The 12842-nt window shown below is 42.7% G+C and overlaps 1 protein-coding gene across 1 annotated transcript in view; it reads left to right on the forward strand.

Moving 5' to 3' along the window:
• Nucleotides 1-12842, forward strand: part of LOC109926944 (adaptin ear-binding coat-associated protein 2) — a 34351-nt gene that overhangs the window by 16529 nt on the left and 4980 nt on the right. The window lies entirely within an intron of this gene.

Raw genomic sequence — 12842 nt, forward strand, 5'->3', positions numbered from 1 at the left:
CTACGCCTGGCCTGCTGTGTTCCTCCAGCTCCATACTGTTTTGTCTCGTACTCCAGCATCTGCAGTTCTTGCTATTTCTCAGACAGTGTATTGAGTAGTCTGAATATTCCAGATATGGTGCACAGTCACTCTAGTGGTGAACTGCAGATCAGGGTGTCCAGTCAGAGTTCCATATCATCTCAACCTCTGTGGTCTAGACTTTGAGTGGGGAAGGCTGGGGTGGAAATGACGATGAAAGCAATAATAATGGTAATAATGACATTGATAATTATATTGATGATTACTAGGAAAAGTAAGGGCTATTGTGCTGCAGTGATAATATCCCTATGTCTGAGCCAGGAGGCCCAAGTTTGAGACCCACCTGCTCTAGAAGTATGTGATAACATCTCTGAATAGGCTGGTTAGGAAAATATCTTACTATGAATGTAAACTATTGGAACACTTGGAGAGAAACTTGGGGGGAGATGCACTGTAATAAGAGTCATGTAAATCAGATTGATGTAACTGATCACAAGACTCCCATTCAACTTTTTTTCTAATGTGATTTGAAATTGGTACCTCTGGTGAACATAGGAAAGAATCTGTCATTATTTAACTTAGCACAATCCATCCCTATCTTGGTGATCTGTATCAACTGTCCCCTCATCTCAGCTTCAGTGAAAAAATATCTTCCCTGTTCACTATAATGTGATACCCAAAACTTTACAATGTATTCTAACACTGGCCCAACTCAGGTCCTGTACAAGATCTTGAATAATTTTCTTGGTTTTGTACTCCATGTCTGGAGATCAATAACTAATTATTCTGCTTGTCTTTTTAACTGGTGAATTGCTTTTCCCTGCATCAGTCTGTGTAATGAAATACCACCCTGCTTAAAATTTATCGGCAGCAGCCTTGAATTTTCCTTACTTAAGAACAGAGAATGTTGGAGAAACTCAACAGATCTGGCAGCATTTGTGGAGGGAGAAATAGAGTTAACATTTCGAGTCTGGTATGACTCTTCTTCAGAACTGGACCATGTTAGAACTATTCAGAATTGTTCAAAAGACAAGTCGCATTCGACTTGAAACATCTATAATTTACAGATAGCTGTAGTCAGTACCAAACTGGCCATTGTTATTATGCAGTCAATCTTGAACACAGAAAGATCCAGTCCTGGCAAAACTGAAGCAGCTGGTGATGGAGTGATGGGGGAAACCAAAGGGCCATCAAAGGCGGAATTGAAATCTTTTGTGACCCAAAGAGACTGGGTCACCATGGAAGATGACATATTATTATGCAGAGCAAGACTGATTGTCCCGAGCAAAGGTCACTGCCAGATATTGGCTGAAATCTACCAGAATCATCCAGGTATTTCCCAAATGAAGATATTGGAAAAAAGTTATGTCTGATGGTTAGGATTAGGTGCAGACATAGCTGCATTGGCAGGCAGTGCCCACAGTGCCAACAGGGACAAAAGTTTCTGCCAGCAGCTTCCCCATATTCATAGGAAGGCCAGGTAAACCTGGATACCATTACACATCGACTATGCAAGTTCTTTCATAGGCTCAATGTTCTTAGCCATTGTGGACCTCCACTCAGAGTGGCTGGATGTGAATACAGTTTATTCTAATGCTCTTTGACCATGTAAGTCATCAGAAACCAATCTTGCCTTCCCGAATACTCACAGTCTGGCACCTTTCCAGCCGGAGCAACTAGGGAGTGATTGGGAATGAGGACCTTGGCTGTCCACTTTCTGACCTCAAGCTGCTGTGCTCAATTATAATGTTCCTACTCATGCCTGCTTTGAGATCTGCCCACTAAGCACCAAAAGGACAGTATCCAGTCTCACCAGGCAGGTGCCAGTTTGTGAAACTGCCTCACCTGGAGGTGCCAAATCTGTTAAAGTTCTTTGAGGATGTAGCGAGCAAGTTAGACAAAGGAGAACCAGTGGACGTGACCTATTTTGATTTCCAGAAGGCCTTGACAAGGTGCCGCACAGGAGGCTGCTAAAGCAGATAAGAGCCCATGGTGTTAGGGGCAAGGTACTGGCATGGACAGAGGATTGGCTGACTGGCAGAAGGCAGGCAGTGGGGATGAAGGGGTCTTTTTCAGAATGGCAACCAGTGACTAGTGGAGTTCCGTGGTGGAGGGGGTCCATCTTGAAATCACAGCTATTCACGTTATAGATTAACAATCTGGATGAATGAACTGAGGGCATTCTTGTTAAATTAACAGATTACACAAAGATAGGAGGAGGGGCAGGTAATGTTGAGGAAGTGGAGAAGCTGCAGAAAGGCTTGGACAGGCATAGAGAGGGGGCAAGGAATTGACAGATCAAATATAACATGGCAAGTGTGAATTTATGCACTTTGGTAGGAATAATAGAGGCATAGACTATTTTCTAAATGGGGAAAGACTTTAGAAATCTGAAGCACAAAGGGACTTAGGATCCCTAGTTCAGGATTCCCTTAACATTCACATGCAGGTTCATTTGGCAGTTAGGAAGGCAAATGAAATGTTAGCCTTCATTTAGAGACAGCTAGAATACAAGAAATGAAATGTACTGTATAAAGCTCTGGTCAGACCACATTTGGTACATTGTGAGCAGTTTTGGGTCCTGTATCTAAGGAAGGATGTGCTAGCCCTGGAGGACATACAGAGGAGGTTTATAAGAATGATCCTAGGGATGAAGAGCGTGTCATATATGTGGTTGAGGATTCTGGGTCTGTGTTTGATGGAGTTTAGAAGGATGAGGGGAGATCTCATTGAACCTTACAAAATACTGAGTGACTTGGATAGAGTAGATGTGGAGAAGATGTTTCCACTAGTCGGAAAGACTAGGACCCAAGGGCACAGCCTCAGCATGAAGGGGCGATAGTTTAGAACTGAGACGAGGAGGAATTTTTTCAGCTAGAGGGTGGTGGAATCTGTGGAACTCATTGCTGCAGAAGGCTGTGGGAGGCCAAGTCATTGATTGTCAAAGACAGAGATAGATAGGTTCTCGATTCAGAAGGGGATCAAGGGTTACAGGGAGAAATCAGGAAAATGGGGTTGAGAAACATCAGCCATGATCGAATGGTAGAGCAGACACGATGGACAAAATGGCCTAATTTTGCCCTTATATCTTATGGTAGAAATAGAGTCTTTGAATATTTTTAAGGCTGAGGTAGATAGATTCTTGATAAAAGCATTGGAGTTTGTGGTGGGGTGGGGGGGGGGGGGCGGGGTGCTGAGTAATCCCAGATCTGTTGAGTTTTTCCAGCATTTTTTGCTCTTCTGTTTCAAATTTCCAGCATCCTCAGTATTTTGCTTTTTATTGAAATCTCTGTTTACCAGGCTTCCGCTACAGCCCGGCTTTAACCTGAAATGGTGGCGCAGGTTTACACTGTCTACATTCCACTTGGTATGGAAATGTCTGAGATTGCTTCATATCCAGCTGAAGAGTGAAGAATCTAGGCATTGTGTGTTTTAGTGCTTTGAACATCAAAGATCAAAACTGAGCAATGTTTTCAAGGGGCGTCCTGAGCACAACAAGAAGCAGCTTCAGCACCATGGCCTCAGATTGATACTTTGCCACAACTTCAACCATCTCGAAGGACAAGGGCAGCATATGTATGGGAACACCACTGCCTCCAAACTACACACCATAACTCTGAACTCTTTCGCTATTGTTTCATTGCCATGAGTCAAATTCAAGAAATTCCATACTTTTACAAGTGCCAGGAAATTTCATGGATTTGAAAGGATAATATGAGCCACATGGCATCACTATTGTTTGGGACAAGCCTTTCTCCCGTTCTGTCATAGTTTGCGCATTAGCAAGTCTAGGCATCATCAATATTGATACTTTTCATTACTCCTAGATCTCTTTCAGCTTTCACCTAGGCTTCCTTCTAGGCACCTCTCTTATAATTTAAAACATTTGTGGTGAGTATCATAATCTATCACAGGTTTTCAACTCCATCGGTGGGTATATTCTGGTGACTTTTTGGTTTTGAACCCATATAAAGGATAAATATTGGCTTGGACATCAGGAAGAACTCTGCTCTACCTTGAAATACTGACATGCCTTCTTTTATGTTTGAAGGGGCAGAGAGAGCCACTGTTTAGCATCTGATGTGAAAGATGTGATCTCTGACATTGCAGCACTTCCCATCTACCGCACAGGAATGACAGCCTTGATTAACAATAGGACGAAGGAACAAAGGGAAAAGTGGGTGGTAGGTAACACTCTTGGACAGTGCAAATTTGTAAACAGACAAGGGGTGGCACAGTGGCACAGTGGCACAGTGGTTAGCACTGCTGCCTCACAGCACCAGGGACCCGGATTCAATTCCAGCCTTGGGCGACTGCCTGTGTGGAGTTTGCACATTCTCCCCGTGTCTACGTGGGTTTCCTCCAGGTGTTCCGGTTTCCTCCCACAATCCAAAGATGTGCAGGTTAGGTGGATTGGCCATACTAAATTGCCCATAGTGTTCAGGGAGGTGTAGATTAGGTGGGTTATAGGGAGATGGGTCTGGGTGGGATGCTCTGAGGTTCGGTGTGGACTTGTTGGGCCGAAGGGCCTGTTTCCACACTGTGGGGATTCTATAATTCTATAATAATAATAATGCCAATGATGATGTCAGATGGGCAGAACCCTTGGCTTTCACACAATCACTCGAGTCTAGAAATTGGCTTGCGTTCAATGGAAATGTTCTTACAAATGGTGGTGCCTTTGTCTCCTGGGCAGTTACGTGGCTTAGGTTTCTGCGACAAATCCATCCAGGCAGAGGGATTCTGCGGGAGAATTGGCTGGTTGATGGAAATTGGGTACATTCAAATAGGAACAGCAGTAGGTCACACAGCCCTTCAAGCCTGCTCCACCATTCAATAAATCTTGGCTGATCTGATTACTCCACATTTCTGCCTATACCTCATAACCTTCCAGCCACTTGCTTATCAGCATTCTCTCTAACTCAGCCTTAGAAATATTCATGGACTCTGCTTCCTGCACCTCCAGGTGAGGCACTGTAACTGACTGGTGCCTGCCTGGTGAGACTGTCCAGTCAGTGCTTAGTTAGCAGGTCTCAAAGAGGGCAGGAGTACGAACATTATAATTAACCGCAGCAGCTTGATGTCAGAAAGGGGGAAATTCAACCAGGGTCCTTGTTCCCAAACACTCCCTAATTACTCCTGCAGGGAAAGTTTCAGAGTGTGAATGTTGGGTGAAGACAAGATTGGTTTGTGATGGCTTACATGTTCAAAGAGCCTTTCAAGATTGGCTACACTGTAATAATGGCTAGTTTGGTCCTGACTACAGCCATATCCATAAACTACAGGAGGGACTGTGATAGAGATGGTGGTCAGAAGGCAAGACAGGGCTTGTGAAATAAATAACTGAAATATTTTTGCTGCCATTTACCTTGCTGAGCTGTCGACCCTGCGGAAGTTACCAAGCATTTACTTAATTGCGGACAGCTTGAGGGAGATCCTTGACGCTGGAGTTTACGTTGCAGTACAGTGACCAGGCTTTAAGACCCAGAGGAGCCCTGAGTCAGGGGCAGGAGCTGGTGTGCCATCTGGGGTGTGTTTCAATCAGACTCAGTGCGAGAAAATTTGTGGAGTTGTACAAGCGGATCCGGTAAGAAAGATCACTATATATTAGGTATTGTGTGGGAGATCCACAGATACAAGATGATCACTAACTTCTATCCTTCTCTTTGTACTTTCCTACAGTCTACCGTACTCTGATCACCTCATAGTCTCACTTTAGACAAAACTTCAAAATCTGGAGCTGCATCTATTCAGATCTTTCAGATCTATTCGTTAAATAATTAGAAACTTTTGGGGGTTGTACAAATTAACTTTAAAGCAGGAGTAAGTGGAAAGTTAAGCTGTAGAAAAATGCATTTTGTGTGCTTTTAACTTTTATTCCCTCAAATAGAATCACCCTGCGAGGTGTGAACTATTCCTGGGCTCAGTCTGTGCTCTAAGTATTTGCCTTTCCCACAGTATTTCATACAAATATTACTTTCCGAAAAAAAACCTGTTGAACCAAACTATTTTTTTTTTAACACTAGAGGTAAATTTTAAAAAGACTGCTTAAAAAAATAAAGCAGCCCCGAAGTCAGAGCTCTTTGTTCTGTTGGTTTCTGAAGCCCGGCGTTGCAGAGCTGGAGGTGGGGGAGGTGTGTATGTGTGTGAATAGATGGGGAGGGGAATGGAGGATACACTGTAATTACACCCAGATGTGTGCTCCAGCAACTGCAGATCTGCCAGAACACAGCAGGAACTCCTGCAGAGAAAGCTGAACTGTAAGGCTTCCAAATGACACAGACCTGGCTTGCTGCCTTAGTAAGGGCTAGAATCTCATCCAGTGATCTCCCACAGGATCAACTCCATTTTACCAACAGAGATGCTGCTTCTAAACCGTTCCCTAATGCGTTTCGCCATCATTTTGTCAACAAGAATCTCAACACCTCTTAATGGAGGAAAATGTCCTTCCTAGGCCGCTTCACAGGAGTGTTACTAAGCAACGTTTGACATTGAGTCAACGTTGGACAGGAGGTTACATTCAAAATGGAATTAGATGGTTATCTGAAAAGGAAGAACGTGCAGGGTTGCAGGGGGAAGGCAGGAGATTAGCTCTAAGTAAACTGGTCATTTGGCAAGCCCCTGCAGACAAGATGGGCCAAACAGCCTCCATTTCCTTTCTGTGTAATAATTCTGTCACTGAATGTTCAGTCGAGGAAATTAGTGTTAAAGGCCATTTTAAAGGAGCATTTTAGGAAAAGCATTACAGAGCTTAGAGCGCAGACAGCTGAAGACACGGCCAGCAATGATGGGGTGAAGGATGAATTGAATGCCAAACCATGCTGGGGTCTCACAGATGTTAAATTCAATCAAAGCCACACTAATGGAGGTAAATAGTAATTTATAGTGAGATATAGAATTGCAAATCCTTGTTCAAAAAATGAGAGTAGGATATGCCTGGCAATTACAAACCAGTTAGTTTAACAATGATGGCGCAGAAGCTTCTAGAAACAAAAGTCATGAGGAAAATTAACAGGCAGGAACTAATAGAGGAGCATAGACAAAGAACAGCACAGACGGTTAAGGACAAACATGTATCTTGATTGGAGTTTTTGTTGAAGTAACAGGGTGTTAAATTTTGTTTAACAGTACATTCCAGTGGACTACCTTGTGTCATTAAACTGTAATTTTAAGTATAAGTTACTGTTGGGTAAGGACAGTGCAGTTAGTGTTCCGTATATTGCTTTCACAAAAAAGGCTTTTGGTAAAGCATCACTTTAGGCAAATGTTAACAACGTTGGAGCCCATGCAATAAAAAATGCAGTGAGAATATTGATATAAAATTGCCTGAGGAACAGAAAACAGTTGTGATATACTTTTTGCAGACTCAGGGATACTGCGATGTTTATCAGAATCCAGTACCAGAACTATGGCTAGTTTTGATATACATTAATGACTTCAGTTTATATCGATGAACCTTTGAGTTAGGAGCAGGCATGGGCTATCTGGCCTGTTGGACTGCTTCACTATTCAATGATTATGGGACAATCTCCATCACAAGAGTCCCAAAGTTGGAAAGTAATAAGGGTGTAAAATTGATTTCAAATATCTGTGGCCAACTCTAGCTTAGCATAACCGAAAGTAGTTTCTGACTTTAGTTGGGTTTCAGTCTCCTTGGAGTACCCTCCATCTTCAACGAAGTGAGTATTCCTCATGTGTGAGATTAGATAAGTGTGTCTCTGGAATTTTTTTAGGAAGCTTTAGAATTGAAACAGATTTTGTGGCTTCCCTCAACCTCTACACCAGTGGATTTGCCAGGAGTTGGCACTGAAAAATGATCAGGAGTGATAACCCTTGCTGATCTCACATTCCTGTATCCACCTCCTCAAGCCCAGTGTTGTTGTCCTGGCTGAGAGTAGCCGACTTTGGGTGGCTAAATACTGGACACTGGACATACTGAGATTTCACACAAGCTGAAAGAGGGGCCCAGTGCATCAGTAACTGTGCAAGTCAGGACCTGTACGCTTGTGGCTGGATGATCAGCCAAAACACACAACTTCCCCTTATAACTGAGTTAGCCTACTGTCGAAACAGAAGCAACAACTGTGAGACCCCAAACAATACCAATGTAATTCATCACAGCGTAAAAAGTGTGTCAGATGCAGAGAGAACAGAAACATTGAAATGTTGTGAAAAGGCCAAATAAACTGATTGTGGAATACTAACCCCAAAATTCTGAAAGTAAGAGCTCTGAGGATTACCTGCCTACCAATTCTATTCACTGATAACTTACAGTTGTTTGGTCACTTTGTTCAGAGCAGAAGATAAATGAACACTTGTTTATAGCATGGGTTGAAGAGAAGGGTCTTTAGAAAATGGAGTGAGGAGGTTAGATGTAAGACATTGGGAGAAAAAATAGATTAGCCGGCTCCTGGACCCTGCTACAAAGCTCAATAAGATCATGGCTGATCTGATTGTGTTTTGAATTTTGCAAAGCAATTTCGGAGATGGGGGTCATGTTATCTAACAGTGGCAGAGCAGAGAAAAGGCAGTGGACGTTAGTGTTGATTAACAAAGGGAATAAGGATATCGCTGAAGGGGATTGCTGCGGAATGGTAGCTGAAAAATTCAGAGACAAGAGTTGGTTGGTAGGTGTACAAGAAACCAGTAGAAATCACTGGGGACCAGGTCAATCCAAATCAAAGTGAGCAGGAGTGAACCAATGGAGGCAGAATGGCTGATCCTGAGGAGCTGCTTCAAAGACATCTGTTGGGATCTCCTGCAGAAATGAGGATGCAGATAGCAGCAAGCAGGTTGTATAAGCCCATTTGTCCAGGGTCACCCCTGTTCATTCATGGCATTTTCTAACGTATTTCATCTTGAAGAGCCTTTCACCCCGCTCATAGTCTTGGCCCATAAGTGGCTGCAGAAGGAGGCCAGGCTGCTGAAATGTCCTGAGGTTTCTGGGAGAGATAGCCTTCAAGGCAACAATGGATAGTGTCCCAGCCTTTGAGCCAGAAGCTTTGGATGGCTGTTGAATATGACTGTGTAATGTGGCCAGACAAGTTGATTGACGATTTGCAAATCTTTCCAAATGTGTCTGACTCAAGAGCTCAAGAGTGGAAGAGTCTGCCAGTGAGCCACAACTGTGTAGTAGTTGCAGTACAAAAGCCTCTCACATTCAAAGACCCCATGCCTGACCATCCTCCTTGATTCGAGAGACTGCTGATGATGATGTCTGGGTGCAGTGTGAACAATCCTGGAGTCTCTGGTCTGGGTCTGGGCCCCCAAATCTTCTTGCTGTGCTTCAAACAGCACAGATGTGGGGTCAGGTATGGGCTCAGCTGTGACATATGGCCCCTAACTCCCTGAGAAGGAGGTTGCAGACATTTGCTTATTGCTGCTTTAAATAAATAAAATTAGGGTAGGCAGTGGTACAAAAATGCATGAGAGACAGGGAGACACAACAACCCCCTCTACTTAAATTTAAATTTCATCAGCTGCCATAGTGTGATCTGAACCCATATCCCCAGAGAATTAGCTTGGGTCTCTAGATTATTAATCCACTGACAATACCATTACACCACCATGTGTGTCATTACTGTTTGTGGTGACAGGTGAATTCTACCAATGCCTGAAAGACCAAGTTATAGCCAGAGTTGTCATTTTCAGGATAATGGGCAGGAAGTGTGTGTGGGTTATATGTAACATTTGTATTTACATATGAACAAAATATGGCTCACCAGAAAACCACATGGATAAGGTGGTCAAGAAGGTGTATGGTATGCTTGCCTTCATTGGTCATAGATTAGAGTATAAAAATTGGCAAGTCATGTTGCAGCAGTACAGAACTTTATTTAAGCCATATTTGGAAAATGATGTACAATTCTGGCCTCCACTCTACCAGAAGGACTTTGAGACTTTGGAGAGGATACAGAAACGATTTACCAGGATGTTGCCTGGTTTGGAGGGCATTAGCTATGAGGAGAAATTTGATAAGCTTGGTTTGTTCTCACTTGAACATCGGAGGCTGAGGGGTGACCTGGTAGAGGTTTACTAAAATGTGGGTAGAATGGATAGTTGGAGTCCTTTTCCCAAGGTAGAAATGTCCATTACTGGGCTTAAGGTAAAAAGGGGCAAGTTGGAAGGAAATGTGAGAGGCAAGTTTGTAACACAGAAAGTGGTAAGTGCCTAAAATTCGCTCCCAGAGGAGATGGTAGAAGCAGATGCAATAGCAATGTTTAGGAGGCATCTTGACATTCATGAATAGGCAGGAAATAGAAGAATACAGGCCATGTAAAGGCAAAAGGTTTTTAGTTTAGAAAGGCATCATGCGTTGACGGTGGCTTTGGAAGGCTGAAGGGCCTGTTCCAGTGCTGTACTGTTCTTTTTTCTTTGTTCTATTTCCTTTTTGCTGAGGTGATCCAAATTGAGCTTAACTGATCTGCTCTATTCCTATGCCCTGTACTTCCAATATTTATTTTCTTTTCCCTTGTGTGAAAAGATCAGCTCCTCCACGTTGCAAAGTATTCCTTGCTTCAATAACTGCATCAGGAAATTACTCTTAAACTTTCTCTTAGTGACCACTTTAAATTGGTGTCAATGACTCACCCACCAGCAAAAATAGCCTTTTTATCATGTGCAGTGTGATAGGATAGCAGTGATCCAGTTGAGCTTGTAATCCAGAGGTTTGGAGAAATGATCCAAAGACTTAAGTTCAAATCCCATCATGACAGCTGGAAGATTTACATTCATTTAATAAGTCAGCTTTTACTTTGAATAAAAAGCTAAGTCTTGGTAATAGTGACTGTGAAACTGCTGGATTATGGCAAAAACTCATCTGGTTTCCTAACATCCTTTACAGAAGGAAATATGACACGCTTACCTGTCAGGTACCCACATCAGTGAGGTTGACTATTACTTGACCTCTGAAATGACCTAACAAGCCACTCAATTAAATCAAGTCTCTGCCAACAATTTATAATTATGACAGGGTCTGCAGTAGCTTAAGAAGTTGCTCATCCCCTTCTCAAGAACATCTTGTAAATGAATGAAAAGCAAAGAAATATAAAACTCTGAACTAAATTTCCTCTTTATTATGCTTGCTCCAATAAATATTGTGCCAGTAGTGTTGTTCCTGGTTACTAAAGCTTCTCACTCTTGCTGAATCTGTACAATGCACTTCCAGGAATTTTAATCTTCATGCTATTGAGTAGTACCGAAAACTTCATAGGCACTCTAATTGTTGCACATTATGCACACTGTATGCTTGCATGTTTGTGTGCATGTACCTGTGTCCATTTTGTGTATTTCGCTAAACACAACACCATGTCAAGTCCTATATCTTGTTCAAAGCATACTGACATATAGACTCACACGAAACTTACTGCTGCTCACTACTGGTGGTGAATACATAGATAATAAATTATGGTTCTGATGGTGAGTTACCGGACTTGAAATGTTAACTCTGCTTTCTCCCCACAGACGCTGCCAGTCCTGCTGAGTTTTGTCAGCAATTAGTTTTTGTTTCACCTGGATAATTACATTCAGTATCATAGGGTAGTTGATGTAAGTGGCTCCTGATTGCTTGTAATGGCCAGCAGTGTGGCATAGCTAGCAGTTCCCTCACATTGTGCTACCTTTGTCCTCTTTGTTATTCAATTGAATCAATTATATGCTGTAACCAAAATCAGCTTCCTGCCACTAATCCCAACCAAACCATGACATTCAAAAATTAGAGGGAAAAAAATTGATTTTGTGTTTGGAAACAATTGCAGTTTTTGTCTGATGCAGTTTCAGAAAATAGCTATCGGGCATTGGTACGCACTGTGTGTGGTACAAATGGGACTTGTATTGCCAGACTGAGGGTGGGAGGAATGGAGGCCCTTCAGATTTCAATTGTCTCCTTTTGGGCTGTTCTGTTTGACTGCAGTTAATGGGGACTTGAATAGATTGTCCCCTGGTTTCAGTTACTGTATTTAAACGGTAAACAATGAAGAGTCTCAATGGGAACAGCTTGATCTAATCCATTCTATGCAATTCTCAGTTGTTTCCCTGCTAACATCTCCCTATTTGTTTGTCCATGACAGTGTGCCTGGAATTTTAACTCTCCGACAAGCACATCTTGACCGCAGACATGGCTGCAAGAGCCGCTTGCCTTGTCCTTCTCTGTCTGCCTGGTAAGTACAAAAGCATGAAGCGGTTTCAAAAATACTTAACCTCAACAACTGGAATTTCTGCTGAATGCATTTCTTCTCTTGGATTCTCCCATTTTCTCCTCAATTTGCTCATCTAGTTGATTCTAGGATGGCACTTCAATTGGCCTTGGGAACTTCCTGGATGGGGGATGAAAAATCAACTCAGTTTTGGTCCTGATTTATTGATCTGTCCTGCATCATATGTGTGGATGGATCTGGGGTCAGGATGGGAGAAGGTTCAATTGGAAAGTCCCCATGGTTAAATGGAAACGTGTACATTAGGCTAATTTTGGCAGGAGATCTAGAGGATTCCTGGTTGGCTCTTGCATGGGACTGTATCCCAAGAAGGTGTTCACACCCTCAGACTGCAGGAAGAAAACCATTCTGAAAAATATCTTTTGTCAATAGAATGGGTATATTCCATATCACAGTGTGTTGCGTTATTGCCGTTTCAAATTACATTTCAGCTTTAGGTCAGAAATCACACGACACCTGGTTATAGTCCAACAGGTTCATTTGAAAACACAAGCTTTCAGAGCCTCGCTCCATCTTCGGGTGTTAGTGAGCTGGTATCAGACACAGAATTTATAAGTAAAAGATCAAAGGGTCACACCGCTGATGAGGATGCATTAAACAAACCTAAGATGC

Source organism: Rhincodon typus, chromosome 31 (genome assembly GCF_021869965.1).
Source record: "Rhincodon typus isolate 14 chromosome 31, sRhiTyp1.1, whole genome shotgun sequence".
NCBI classification, from domain to species: Eukaryota; Metazoa; Chordata; class Chondrichthyes; order Orectolobiformes; family Rhincodontidae; genus Rhincodon; species Rhincodon typus.